Below are 16,131 nucleotides of genomic sequence, written 5' to 3'. Positions count from 1 at the left end.
CTCAAAATATATAAATAATACTTTTGGTACCATATAAATATGGGTGATGCTCTCTGAACTAACGTAAGGTTCTAACCCAGACAACGAGTGGTCAAGGCTTCTTCACCCGCTCTGAGTTCGTTAACAATAAGGCAAGTTTTTCAACCGTACAGAATCAAACGATTTCGGTATGGACAGATACTCATATTAGCTTCGAAGTTGAAGAAATCTTAAACTAACTTTAAGACCATTGTGTCGAATACCTGAGTAAAGGCTGCAAGATTGAAAGTAAAAAATAATTATTTCTGAATTGCTATAAATCAATCGGAATTAACATGTCCAGTACTAGTCTCACATATAAATGAAGCCAAGGAGGGAATGGTTTTGTAAGCTTCTCTATTTTGATAAAAATTGGCTAACATTTCATTCGAAGTCCCACCTGTCCCATATGGAAATAAGCGACATACTAAACTCAATTTCCTAGGTATTTCCCATAATATTGATACGATCTTTCCTTTTAATACTATTAGCAGTAAGTCCAAGTTTATGTTCACTAAGGTCCATTTTTTCCGAATCTATGTACCTGCAGAATTGCGACATTTCACCAAGTCAGCTCAATAGTTGTCCTCTTTCGTTGTCGTTGCAGCAAAATTATTGCTTCTCTCTGTTTTGAATTTACTCATGATGACAAATACTCGCTAGTACATACTCTCTCCAGAGCGAAAATCAATAGAAAAATAGATAAATGAAAGCAACTGCGTCATCAGTCAAGGCGCCACTTTGGCAACAATATCACACCATTCGCCACAATTACTCACCGCATTGCGAGGGCGAAGCAATAAATAATATTTGTGATTTGCCAACAACTCATTGACTAAACTATTTTTATTGCCGCAAATAAAAGGAAGCAATTTGTGTGCAGCAACAAAGCTTGAAACCGCATTTGGTGTAGGTTAATACGATTGTCAATACTATGAAATAAATTTGACAACTATTACTAGGCTGTCAGAGATTGAAAAGCACAGGTTCAACTCACACACCGCTACTCACACTTGCGATTAATCACTCAAACAAAAAAACAGTCACTCACACTCGTTCCTTTATATCTCTAATATCGACAAACATATAAATTTATTAACATTTCCGTTGTAATATAACTTCTACGCCTTCTTTCGCCTACCAAGAGGCGCTCTCACTCACTTATTCACTCACTGCCGCTCCGCTACACTCAATATTTAGAGTGGTTCGTTTGTATGTGTTAATCCACATGCCGTTCCGTTTGTTTGTCATTATCCTAGTTACAGTTATTGCTGTTAGTTTAACAGTTATCACGCGATTCACTGCTTCATTGATGTTATTGTTATCATTATTGTTGTTGTTTATCAATAACAACATGCAATTGTTGTTTTGCTCGCCAACATTTCTTTTTTCTCAACAATGTAGCATATATTTATACAGTTATGTGTTACGCTTTTCACTTTTCGTTCGTCCTTCATCTTTCGTGCTTTGACTTTTGCCGTTTTTATTTGCCATTTTCGGATTTTACAACTTTACTGGCGCCTGGCAAATGGCCGACCCACATCGCTTCTGGCTGCGTTTGTGACCCCGTAACGCTATATCGTCAATAACCTCAAGTAACCGAGGACAATGACACACACTCACTCTCGCACAAATTTTCGCGGCAGAACTCCGGCTTCACTAAGAACTACTTACTTATGTCCGGGGGGTTGTGGCATTCCGTGCGAAAACCACTATCTTCGTGCTTAACCGCTCTTCCTTCATATATGTTAAGTATCTCTATCTCTGTCTTTTGCGCTTACCACCCACTCAATTGTCTAATACGCGCGTGTTTGCTAGTATTTGTAGATTTTCATTTTCATTTCTATGATATTTAAGGCGCCAATATGCCGTGACGTGTCTTTTTTTGGACTGCCTGACTTTTTTCGACTTCACATAAATGCCACAGGAAACTAGTGAAATCAGCAGCGGCATAATGATATGAGCGTAGCGAACGCACAAATTTGCAGAAAAAACTGAGTGACATGTGAGACATTTTTCAAGGACTTCTCCTTAGATACTAAAAAAGACAAACCGATTCTGAGATACATAAAGCAGAGAAAAAGCCACTTGAAAATTTCAATTTGGAAAGGGAATCTTGATAGTATCACGGGAACGGTGTTTAGTTGGAATCCAAGAGTCAGAGTCTGGAGATGCGGGAGAAAGCTATCTAAGATAGGTCGGTATTCTCCAACTACCCGACATAAAAGTAAAAGTTGGGAACTGTTTGAGATACAAGATATTGAGGTTTTAGGGACTTATAGTAAATGAAAAAGGTGTAGTGATATGTCTCTTAAGTAACGTCTTTTTTTAAAACATCTACCCGTTGTTCCGAGATAAAGAGACTGCATTGTCTAATAAAGTAAGAATACAAACTGAGAATTCCACAAGTATTAATTTGCATCACAAGGTCTATTGTATTTGTTAATGGTCTCTTCTAACCTCATCTTTGTAGAGAGACTAGATTACCACATTATTTGGGTTTTTGAGACTCAACTCATACCTCCTTTATTTCTAATTGAAATGCAAATTATTGGTGAAAGGGAACAGGAAGGACTAAGTTCTCTAATAATATCGGGTGATTTTTAAGAGCTTGATAACTTTTTTTAAAAAAAAAACGCATAAAATTTGCAAAATCTCATCGGTTCTTTATTTGAAACGTTAGATTGGTTCATGACATTTACTTTTTGAAGATAATTTCATTTAAATGTTGACCGCGGCTGCGTCTTGGGTTCCATTCGAAAGTCCAATTTTGGGCAACTTTTTCGAGCATTTCGGCCTCATAGCCCGAATTTTTCGAAATGTTGTCTTCCAAAGCTGGAATAGTTGCTGGCTTATGTAGACTTTAGACTTGACGTAGCCCCACAAAAAAATAGTCTAAAGGCGTTAAATCGCATGATCTTGGTGGCCAACTTACGGGTCCATTTCTTGAGATGAATTGTTCTCCGAAGTTTTCCCTCAAAATGGCCATAGAATCGCGAGCTGTGTGGCATGTAGCGCCATCTTGTTGAAACCACATGTCAACCAAGTTCAGTTCTTCCATTTTTGGCAACAAAAAGTTTGTTAGCATCGAACGATAGCGATCGCCATTCACCGTAACGTTGCGTCCAACAGCATCTTTGAAAAAATACGGTCCAATGATTCCACCAGCGTACAAACCACACCAAACAGTGCATTTTTCGGGATGCATGGGCACTTGGCCACCAAGATCATGCGATTTAACGCCTTTAGACTATTTTTTGTGGGGCTACGTCAAGTCTAAAGTCTACAAAAATAAGCCAGCAACTATTCCAGCTTTGGAAGACAACATTTGCGAAGAAATTCGGGCTATTCCGGCCGAAATGCTCGAAAAAGTTGCCCAAAATTGGACTTTCTGGACCACCTGTCATGAACCAATCTAACGTTTCAAATAAAGAACCGATGAGATTTTGCAAATTTTATGCGTTTTTTTTTTAAAAAAGTTATCAAGCTCTTAAAAAATCACCCGATATGAAGCACTTAACCTTACATTTTAGACTTACGTTTATTCTACAATAGGTTAAGTAAAAACTGAGGTTATAACCTCACACTCACCTTATCAGAGGCGTTTTTTTTTTAATTTTTAAAGGTTAGTCTTCCAAGAGGAAATATTTTTTTGAACTTTTACATGTCTATTTTAAACATAGAGGTTTTCTTTCTTCCTGTTTTAAATTCTTTCTGTCAGTGAAATATTTAAATTTTTTATTTTGAACTAACGGAAAGTAATCACCGGTTTGTGGAAGCTGTTTTCTGATATTACAGAGCGAAACAGCTCGAACTTTATCAACATCGATGTGACCATAAAGTGGTAAACTTTTGTTAAAGTAAGCAATTCTCATTTTAGCGAATACTTACTAACGGAGCAACTGCTTTAGAACCTTTGACACTGGAAAGCTTGAGTAAGATTCCAACAAATTACTTTCGACTTTATATAATAAAGATTTGAAATACATATTTATCAACTGTTTAGTAAAATTTCCTACTGGACACATTATTTTAACCACAAAAGACCAAAAAATCAACAGGAACTAACAGAACTATTGATATGACCAAGTGAAATGAAATGTCAAGATATCAAAAAGGCAGAACCAAGTTCGTGAAAAATAGCAACGTCAAAAGATTTATAGCATTTGAAGGTCACCGCTCGTGAGATACGGAAAGAGAAATAAATATCAGTACAGTTAGCTAGACAAAGCGATAAATGGTAGAGGAGACACATAAAGCAAAGTGCAGTAAAATATGAAATGATAGGAAAAATTATTAGCTGATGAAAAATAGTGAGTGGGAAAGCAAAAGAGAAGAAGAAAGTAAAATGAATTCGACTATTTCGCGATAATAAGGAAAGTAGCTAACAATGTGTGAGAGAATGTCTATGTATGAGAGCGGAAGTATGACAGCTCTGCAAAAAATGTACGAGGAGTTAAGAAAGTGAAGGAAGTGCGTAGGCGAAAATGTTAGTGTCATGTATAAACTATAAAGAAAGAATCTGTGGGTAAGAGCAAGGGAGTTAAGAAAGTTGAAAGAGTATACGTATATGGCAAAACTGTTGACGAGTAACTAAAGAACATAAAGATTTGTAACTTGTACTCTGAAGTTTCGCACATTTGCTGATATCAAGCCACTATAGCATATAGCTGCCATACAAACTGAACAATCGAATAAAGTGCTTATATGTAAAGCTTTTTTATTTGACGAGATATCTTCACGAAATTTGGCATAGATTGTTGATGATGATGAAGTAGTGGTGTAATCTTCGAAGAAATAGTTCAGGATAATTATAGCATATAGCTGTTTTATAAGCTGAACGATCGAAACTAAGTTCTTATAAGGTTTTTGTAGCTGCGATGCAGTCGAAGTGAAGGCCTCTTTCTCATTTTTTTAAATTATTTTTAATCTATTTGTTATTATTTTTATTCAAACTCTTGAGACTCAAAATATTAAAATAAATGAAAAAAAAAAATTTTTAACGAAAATGTTATATTTTCCAACAATTTCGTCTCCATATCACAGAGATGAAGCCATTCTTCGTGTGCGCAAAATCAAATTTCTTGTTTGTCTACCTAAATCCAACGACTCAAGGTGCCACATGACATACCAAATTTGCAAATTCATGAATGTTGCGTGTGTGTGCATGTTTACATGATTATATGTTCTACATGAAAGTGCAAAAAATAGAAGATGGACTCATATCAACTTGTTCAAAAAGCAAAGCTTATGTAATACGAGTCATTTTACAAACAACACCAGACGAACTATGTCAGCTGAGGTATTGCACTGTGGGCTTTTTTGGATAAAACTGGGAATAGAATAAACAGAGTGTCTAGCTTAAAAAATATCTGAAATATATTTTTAAGCAAAAAAAAATTCCCTTTTAATTTATTTACATATATGAAAATGTGAAAAATATGTATTCAAAAAGTTTTAGAATTAAAAAAAAAAACAAAATATTTAATTTAAACTCTATGCATGTCCAAAGTAATGATCACTCAGATAATAAAATTTGTTGTTTAATTTTCTAAACTGGCCCACTGTTCTGCTAGTTGTATCAAAATCACTACTAAGCCAAATTTGTCAACTAAGCTTTTACATACTCTTATGCACTTCTTTTCTATGCTTTGGCATTGCATTTTTTATAGCGATTCTTTCGTAACTTCTCCACACCAGCTAGGAGTTGAGTAGCAGGTGCAATAATCACATTGAGCTGCTGTTCCATTGATTCTTGGATTAACGAAATTGTTGGTATGTAAGCACGGCAGTGCATGTGTCTGCACAGCATAACTAGACTAAAAGAAAACGAAATATTTGTTGTTTTTGATATTATAGAAGATATATAGTCATACTAATAGTTTTATAAATATTTATACACATTAAGAAGATGGTTAGTGGTACTATAGAGGGTCTAGAAAAGCAGTTTGGAGTTTGTCATAATTGGAAAAATTTATAATGTGAAAATATATCTGAAATAATTTTTCCTTCGAGAAGTTGATAATATGAAATGCAGATAACTGTTTAAATTTCTTGATAAATCTAACTAAATTTTATTCAATTTACTTATTATTAACTCAATCTTTACCTCGATATCTATTTCAATTTCAATCTTAATCTGATTTTCAACCTCAACCTCAACTTCAACCTCAACCTCAACCTCAACCTCAACCTCAACCTCAACCTCAACCTCAACCTCAACCTCAACCTCAACCTCAACCTCAACCTCAACCTCAACCTCAACCTTTACCTTAACCTCAACCTTAACCTCAACCTCAACCTCAACCTAAACCTCAACTGAAACGTCAAACTACTCCTCAAACTCAATCTCTCCCAACTCGAATCTAAACTTCAACATCCATCTTAATATCAAGCTGTATCTCAATATTAAGGCAGTTTTAATATAAATCTCGTTCCAATATAATTCGGTAGTCTCCAAAATGGCATCCTCATCCCTTCCGTTTCTTTCTTGCTTTACTGACCTGCCTCTAATATAAATTGACATTTGTTGTTACACCTTAATTTGTCATTGAAAAAGTGGCTAGCGTATACACTGTTTGGGACAAGGCTTTTGTGCTTGCAACGTTTTGTCGGTGTTTATCCGCTTGTTTAGCCTTCTAAAAATCCAAACTGTCACTTTTTGTTCGGCATTACTAGCACTAAACAAACACTTCCCCACCGATCTTTTCTCTTAACTTTCTATTTTCCCTGCACAGTGCACTTCCTAGCTTGGCTACAACACACCTACCAACAGTTCAAATGTCAGCCAGGTGACTTCTGCCTTATGGGTCCCAACTATCCGCCACTTTGTTTGTGTTCGAAAAACCCAAGCCGGCACATCGGTCCTCCAAACAACAACTTTACAGCAGCGTCTGGGGTTCGCCGTCGTCTCACAGCTTCAGCTGCTGCCTTTTTCGCTGTTGGGTTCATCTTTCGTGCATATTTTTCGCCACACATTCCATCAATCCTTCCATTGAAACAAATGTTGATGGTGTCTGTCTGTGTTATCGTCGTTCCTTTAGTTTTATTACCTTCACCAGGTAGAGTCTTCGCTTATTGTTATTGTTGTCTGTTTTTTGTTATTATTTTTGCGATTTGCGCTGCAGCTTTGCATACAGTTTCCATTTGTCTTTACTTTATTGTTGTTGGTTTTGCTGCATTTTTTCGCATCGCTGTTTTTTCGTTAGCAAGCTTGTTGGTTCGTTGTCTTTAGGTTTCATGTTTCACACTATGAGCTTGTCGTTTTTCCAGGGTTAATTTTGTTGTTCTTTTCTACGGCGATACGGTTAGATTCCAGGCATGTTCGTTGACATCAGCTTATTATTATTATTATTGTTGTTGCTTTTTGTAGTAAATGCATATATATAAATTTTTTTAAGTTGCCCCTTTGGCTTATCTGCGCGTTGTATCTTTGGCTATGCGTCTGGCTGCCACTTGATACCTTTACTGCACAATATCGTTGTTGTTGCCATTTTTTTGTTTTTTGCTTTTGTTTTTGTAAAGTGTAGTAAAGCGATTTTTCTTCTCGGATTCTTCTTCTCTTTTGCTGCATACGACTTATTGGCGACATTTGTTTGATAGTTTTTGCCCATTCTGTCTGATTAGACTTTTCGTTTCGTGCGCTCTCACTCATGAAATTCGCCATTAACTCTTTGATCTCTTGAAAAGGAAAACGTTTTTGTTTCAAGTTTCTTGAGTAAAGAAAAAAAATTAATCTACAATCCCTTCAAGTTGATGATAGAGGAATTTAGTAAGTAAATTTAGATTCAATTTCTGATATTAAGTTAGTTAGTTGAGGTTGAGTAGTGGGGATGCCGTGACTTCTTATCTCCAAATGACTACCTCAAAAGCGGTTATCACATTTCTTACCAAAGTGAAACTTATAAACGACTAATCTATAAATTATACATATTAAAAAGGAATGTTGAGAACAGTATAGAAGTTACCCAAAAATAGTGTCTTAAAAATTATAGATCTTAGTTGTTCATACCTCACCAAACAAGGTTAATTGAAATAGTTCCAGAACTCAGACGAATCCTGGTTATGCTTATGGGAAAGATTAGTGTGAAATGATTTCATATAAAGATATCTTGCCTTCGCATTTGTAATTAAAGTGAATAAGTTCTTTCTAGCTTTTTGTGGACAACCATTCAAGGGTTTGGTGCCTGATGTGTACCAGAAATTTTGTGTTAGGCCAGTACCCCGTTATAGTAGCTGTAAGTTTGTACAAGGTATTTCTGGACCTAGATAGCAGGTGTTTTGTTCTATTCCCGTCATATTTCATCCATATTTGTTTTGTTATCTTGCAACTTGTGGTTGTGTTACATCTGTTCTGTGGCATGTTCCTGGTTCCGCTTCGGTCTCATCTAAGGAGAATCCTTGCTTTACCAACTCTTCTTTCTTTTCGTTGCCGAAAATGTTCCTGCCAGTGAGCTTAAAGCAGTTACTGGCTACGTTTGAATTAATCTGTGGTGTCGGCAAGGCATGCAAAACCGCCTGGCTGTCCTTGTAGATGGTTGCTTTCTGTGTCCTTCCACCATTATTCAAAGGAACTTCACAGGCCTTGTCTATACCTAGTACTTACGCTTGGAAAACGATGACTGAGTTTGGTAGGCGGATAGAAACAGAGGTTCATTTTGAACCCATCAGTGTAGATAAAGGTAGTATCTTTCTACTCTATTATACCTCTTATCCATTCGCGTCTTGAGGGAATCCTCATCTCGAAGTATCCATTGAAATCTAACCTTGGGAGGAAATAGTCTAATTTAAATATAAGTACAAGATATTTAGCCTATTAGGATGGCACTATACTTGCCAACAAACCAGTGCATAATAATCCCTAAGTTAGAATTGGTCTAATTACGGCCGTATATATCAAAAATACTATATTTGGGCCCAGTTCCTGCCAAGTATTCTTTTGCAGGTGTAGCAGGTCATGTGTGCTATTTTTATTTGTTTTTCGATGATAATATCCCAATTCAGTTTGATACCAATTTCTAACCCGAGGTAATTCCCTTCGAGATCTCTTTCCATAATCTCACTGATTTTGAGGAAACGTCCCTGATACCAACAACACTATATCATCTGCGTTTGCTATTGCTTTCACTCCTTCTTCATTGCGTTAAATTAGTATTACGTTCAGCCACCACCCATAAAAGCGGGGAAAAGACAGCTTTCTATTGATGTGCAGAAAGATTGCCAGCAGTGTGCTTTTGTTTTCCTTACTGCATTTTTAATTTGCCTCAAGATGCCTTTACAAGGTTGCCATATTTTGATCCAATAAAATTCATTGAAGGCTTTTCTTAAGTAGATTCTTAGTTTCCTAAGGTCTGCGTTCCAACAACTATCTCTTCTGCATTTTTTTCCAATTCTTGGGCAGTGCTGATTATATTCTGGCATTTGCTATTTATTAAACTTTTTTTTTGCTAACTTGGTAAATATACCGACATTGGAGGGAAGTATTGGATTTCTCGCGAATGTTGTAGAGTATCCTGGAGTGATCCGACATGGATGGTTGCTCGCACGCTCCCCAGTCATCAACGCTCAGGCTATCATTTCCGTTGATAGCGTTGGGTCCAAGACTCCCTACCGAACTTGAGAAAATGAAAATTGGCTTTTAAAAGGAACTCACCTCTTGTGGCTATTAGGCTTGCTGTTTGCTTTGTCAATCTTGACAGAGATATAGATGTTAATCTCCATCGTGGGTCATGTAGATCAGAAAGAATTTACCTCTTTCTTTCTTCACCATTACCACTGCGGTATCTGCTGTGCTGAAGGTAGAACAAAGAATGCGTTTATTCATTCTCTTATGATAAGGCTGATTAGGCTGATATCAATCCCAATCTCGTATAAGAGGTTTATCAGATTCACAGTAGAAATATGATTTGAAATCAACGTACACTTTGATTTTTCCTTCCTTCCTCGCGAATAAGTTTCCTTATGTCAGCATAGGAGGATGAAGATGCAAATTTATAGAATAATTAGACAGTAGAAATATATGTGACCTTCGCCTCATTCTTACTGGATTGAAAGCGTGTTTTTATTTTCTTCTGGCTTAGTACTGAAAAGTTTTGGTCTCAAGTGACCTAAGCGACCTTAGGAAATCGCCAGTTCTTCACTATTTACTCCTGTCTCGGGGTAATTTCAAAGCCCATTATTGGTTCCTTGAACTCAATATGGTTCATCTTATTCTAGTAGTCCTATCGTTTTGTTTTGCGATTGATACCTCTGCGACAAGGTTAAAAAGCTAGCATAAACAATATTGACAGGCAAATTGCGGCGTAGAAGTAGCACAGTGATGATCTCAATTTTGGAATAAGAAGGTTTAAGCACTTCAGCTCGCACTTCGGCAGCTATATAGTGGAACTATCCGGCAGTGAAATTTGTAATTTTAAAATATTGGCAAATGACTTAAGTTGTTTATTCATCACATCACAGAATCTTCAATAATAATTTGGATCTCCCGATCGGCAGCTTAAAAGCCTAACGTAACTAAACTTAATTCATCTTTAAGTCCGCTCATCTTCACCTATACCACTAATAACCATTCATCCCAAATACCCGCATCTTCTACTTGCCACACCGTTTTCTATTTATTGTCTTACCGATGCTACTCCCCCTGGTTTTTGTTGTTGTTCGCACACACTTGAAAATCTTTTAACCGTTTGTCACTTGAACTACGCGCAGATTGCAGCTGCCGCAATTGTTGTATACTTGTTGTCTTACATTGCTTTTGTTTTTGTTGCTCATTGTGTTGGCTCTTGCAACTTTTTGCCGCGGTTGCATTGACATTGCAGTTTTTTTCGCTCACACCATTCGCATTTCGCTGCGCTCTCATTCAACTTATTCGCTCATCATTCGCCGCAATTGTTGTACCTTTTGTGTACATTGTGCGTTGTTGTTGCTGTTGTTGGTGGTGTTTTGTGTTGTTATTGCTTTTTGCACGCGGTTGCATTGCCGCTACATTCACTTGCTGTTGCTGTGGCTGTTGCAGCTTCCGTTTCCGCTTCGCACTTGTGACAGAAGACGGCGACTTGGCGGCGGCAACGGTAACGGCGGCGACACTGTCACTCAAGCATTCCGACATTCAGTCAAGCAGCCGAGCAGTCAGTCAGGCCTGAACGTTTTCAGATTGCCACCTTGAATTTCTCGTACTGCTTCTTCTTCGCAACGGCGTGCTGGTTCTTCCCGCATCCTTAATGTCACTGCCACTTTTTCACCTTTCCGCACAATTTTGTTGTTAATTTTTTGTGCGCGCCGCGTGAAAGCTCGCACGACAGGTCGGAGTAGAGCACAGCGCGGTGTGAGCTCGCATTTAAAGACACGGCTCCGGCTCCTAGCCAGCACGGCGTGTGTCGTTGTTTCCTTTCTTTTTCCATTGCAGCAATTCGCATTGTCTTTATTCTTGCCGCATTCTTCCTCACACATCTGAGTTCTTTATTTTAAGGATATTTTTTCCGTCGGTTTTTCCCCATCTCGTTACCCTTTAGTTTTATTCCATTCAACTTATCTGCTTTTGCTGCAATTTTATATTTGTTTTGCTTTTCTTTTTGCTCGCCGTTCATCTGTCTGCTTGTCTGTCTGTCTGTTTATCTGTTTTTGTCTGTTGTGCGAAAAAATTTAGCGAAAATAATGAAATTCTACAAATCCACTAGAGTGAAAAACAGCCGGAAAACTTTGGTTTGGCATTGCAAAGTCCAAAGGAATTTTCATTTTTTGTTCGCAATTCTCGCTTTTACTCGGCACTTTTGCTTCATGTGTAGTTGTTGCTGTCTGCTTTGTATTTTTTGGTGTGAAAATGCACGAAAAGTGAGTGAAAATTCCATAAAAGCTTTCGAGTACTTCAAGTGTAATATACAACCTTTTAAAAAGTTTTATGTGTGTTTGTTTCGCGTTGAAAATCGAAATTCAGTTTCCCACCGCAATATAAATTTAATACGAATTTACAGCAATGACGATTTTTGTCAATTACTGCTGGATAGTGCATGTATCTTTACACCTTTACGTTAAAGAACTTGAATTGAGAGCTTTAAAGTTCCATGATACTATTGACAGGGACTCCAACCTGGCAGGTCATACGAAAAATATTATCGTACGTAAAAATCTCAGTTCTCCAAAGCATAAAACAGGCGGTAGTACCTAGAGCCGATCAAAAAAAGCTTTATCCATGTGCTCTGACCATGAAATTGAAAGAGTACTCTCAAAACAAAACAGTTGCTTGTTTAATTTGACAGAATGTAGAGACTCGCTCAAGCAAGAATTACAAAATTGAAAATATTCTATAGGAAATATCTCTATATTTTTCAACAAGTTTGAAGACCGATCCAAATAGATACTCGAAAATTTCTTCAAAGTTTTTTAATACCAGAAATATGATCCGAGGTTCAGCATTAGTTACCCAGGTTAACCGCTGTCAGAGAAACAATAATTTTCATCTATATAGATTCTATGTATAAAGTGCTAACATGGTTCGTTGACTTTACATTCAAAACGTGACCCAAGAGCACTTTCTTTACAAGGCTGCTAGTATCTCAGCTGTTTCATAAATTATATATATATAGGTTCGTGTTTTCTTCATTTATCTTTAGAGCCACCCGCTTTTCTTCTGTCAATTTAAATTAGGTTCATAGTTTCCTAGTGATCCTTAAACTGAGTTTATATCAGACTACTCTTAGAATTTTCATTAGCTAAGTAAATTTATATAAAAAGTTCAATTTTAATTAACTTCTTCAGCTGTATGAAGGAAGGGTTTGTTACCAAGTGTAAAAATTCTCAATATCCATATCTCAGCTTCACCTTCAAGAGCATCTATCTTTCAATTCACTATATTTATTTCTTTATTTCAATTTTGGTTTCGAATGATTCGCTCGCTCTTTTCTCTCCCTCTCCCTCTGCTTAACTTCAGTTCTCATACGCAATGAGATAGTAACTTTATTTCAGCTTTCCTTTCAATAATTTCTCTCACTATATCTCTCAATATTCCTTTCCGTATCAGTAATTGCCTATACGTAGGTTGCCTCTTATATTTGGGGATTTGACAACACCAGTGTTGCAATCTGGCAACTCACAGCTTTATCGTATAGTTTGACATTTTCAGTGTTATACATTCTCAGAAAGTTTTGACATACGAGTGCTATTTGTGTTGTGTACAGTAACTTAAAGTATTCATATCGGTCAAAAAGTTAAATAAAGTCGCTAATATTTGCGGTCGATTATTTTCAAAAACTTTCGAAGTGGATTAACTCATCAATAGTACTCTATTTAGGATCAATGTTTATCGATGGCATAGTGAGTTCAATCGAAGTCGTAGACCACTTCAAGATGAATTTCGTGAAAGTCGTGCAAAATCAGTTGTTTTTCCGCAAACTCATATTGCAAGATCGTCAAGTGACCTATCGTGGATTAGAGACCAATATAGGTATTAGTGGCATCAGCACACATTCAATATTTCATAAACATTTGACTGCAAAAAATTTGTTCAGGTTGATGATCGCTTCAAAAAGGCTCGTGTAATCAACAATTAAGTTATCCACTATATAGTACTGACTTGGCGCCGAATGATTTTTTTTTATTCCCGTGTATTAAAAATAAAATAAAAGGTCAACGTTTTTCGATACCTAAAGAGTAAATAAAAAAGTGATTTTCGGTTATTATTATTTGTTTTTGTTTTCCAATATAAAGGGCGACCTTCGTGTATGCCAAATTTCGTGAAAGCATCTTGTCAAATATAAATATTTTCCGCAAAGGGCCTTGATTTTGCTCAATTAGATATGTAGCTGTCGTGCAGTATCCTTATATCGGGGGTTCCAAAAAAAACAATTTTTGGGAAGAAAAGAACGTTTGCAAATTTTTAAATTGGTATCTAAAATACTGAGGGACTAGCTCGTATATTGATGTAGGCCCGTCATGGCTCAGCTCGTTACGCTGACAACTTACCATATATATATGGTATACATTGTGACATAAAAGCACCCAGAAAAAAGTGGGCGTGGCCCCGCCCCCTACTAAGTTTTTTGTACAAATCTCGGAAACTACTATAGCTATGTCAACCAAACTCTATAGAGTCGTTTCCTTCAGGCATTTCTATACACAGTTTAAAAATGAAAGAAATCGGATAATAACCACGCCCACCTCCCATACAAAGGTTATGTTGAAAATCACTAAAAGTGCGTTAACCGACTAACAAAAAACGTCAGAAACACTAAATTTTACGGAAGAAATGGCAGAAGGAAGCTGCACCCAGGCTTTTTTCAAAAATTGAAAATGGGCGTGGCGTCGCCCACTTATGGACCAAAAACCATATCTCAGGAACTACTAAACCGATTTCAATGAAATTCGGTATGTAATATTTTCTTAACATCCTGATGACATGTACGAAATATGGGTGAAATCGGTTCACAACCACGCCTTCTTCCAATATAACTCTATTTTGAATTCCATCTGATGCCTTCTCTGTACAATATATACATTAGGAACCAATGATGATAGCGGAATAAAACTTTACACAAATACAGTATTTGAAAATATGTAAATAACGGATAATGAAATCTCAATTATCACTTTATCATGCGAGAGTATAAAATGTTCGGTGACACCCGAACTTAGCTCTTCCTTACTTTTATTATCTGGCTTTGGATAAAACTATCGAACAAAAACTGTTTCGTATGCGGAATCGTTGTCAATGTTTGAAAAGACGGGGATTTAAAAACTCAAGCCTAGAAGTGGTATAAAGATTTCAAAGGAGGTCCAGAGATCGTTCTGGAGGACCTTCGACCTCATCAACTGATGAAAATATTGAACAAGGGAAGGATATGGTACTTGAAAACCATCAGGCAAGTGTCAGAGAGATGGCAGGAGACATCTCTCGCAAGTCCTTTTGAATGATTTTGGTGGATATTTTGGGTATAAAACACATTCATGCTCTATTCGTCCCGATAAAGCTGATTTTTTTTTTAAAAAGAGTACCGTAAACAGGTCTCTTTGGATATGCTTGATCCTGCCAGTACCGAAGGCCTTTCTAAAATGTGCTTATGTAAAGTGTTTCGAGTTTTCGTTGGCATAAGTGTATTACAGCTGGTGGAGATTACTTTGAAGGCGACAGCAAAAATATTGATGGATAATTAAATATTTTACGTTTTATTTACAATTTTTTTAAATAATGCTTACTAATCCAACAAAGAACTATGATTTAATTGAAAATTATTCTATTTTTGTTTCTACAATTACAAAGAAAAACCCCTTCAAAAAAGAATCGTAAAATGTTACAAAATTGATTAAACCCTGTGGCAAATGTTATCCATTTTGTTGTTTACTCGCTCATTGTGCCACGCTTCAGCCGCATGAAGCCAGCACAGCCACGTGTCAAAGTCTGCACATGTATGTAGATGTGTATAGGTGGGTGTGTGTATGTTTGTTGTGTGCCAAATCACTTTGAAATTGAAAATCAAGAATCCTCAAATCATTCCTGCAGCCAATTCATAATAAAAATTCGTGTTCAATCGCCGTGAAATAACCGAGAATCCGCCAGTATTACATGCAACTGTAAAAATAACTACAACAAATATAATAGCAACAAATACACCGAGAGGAATAACGTAGAATAAACAACAACACTATGTTGCAACACTTTCCATTTCTCATGCATGTGAATAAAATTCAAATCTCATTTAGTATTTGTTATTATTTGCTATTCGTGGCAACAAAAACAACAAGCGCAAGCTTTAAAGCGGCGGATTGGCAAAAATTTGTTTTCGGCTGAATTTGTTTCGGCTGAGAATTTTACATGAAAATGTAAATATTCTAGGCAACAAAGCCAGAGAATTAACATTTGCATTTGGTGGAAGAGGGAGGAGGAGAGGGATGAGGCGAGGCGCTGTGTGTGAAGGCCTTAGTAGCACACCAGCGAACACACACACGCTCAGTAGCATTTCAGTGCAGCAGACGAAGGACAAGCAGCGGAGCGACGGTGTGAAGGATGCAAGGGAGATGTAGTGCTAGATGCACACATACAAACACTTATATACACAAACCCATATATGCATATACATATATACAAACACTTAAGTACATAGCTACTCGCATTCATATATTGCT

General features: G+C 36.8%; 1 protein-coding gene across 1 annotated transcript in view; it reads left to right on the top strand.

Moving 5' to 3' along the window:
• LOC126756229 (mucin-19) overlaps positions 1-16,131 on the top strand; it is a 535,736-nt gene that overhangs the window by 200,720 nt on the left and 318,885 nt on the right.

The sequence above is a fragment of the Bactrocera neohumeralis genome, chromosome 4 (genome assembly GCF_024586455.1).
Source record: "Bactrocera neohumeralis isolate Rockhampton chromosome 4, APGP_CSIRO_Bneo_wtdbg2-racon-allhic-juicebox.fasta_v2, whole genome shotgun sequence".
NCBI classification, from domain to species: Eukaryota; Metazoa; Arthropoda; class Insecta; order Diptera; family Tephritidae; genus Bactrocera; species Bactrocera neohumeralis.
The sequence above is the reverse complement of the archived record's forward strand: the minus strand, read 5'-3'. Positions and strand labels throughout refer to the sequence as shown.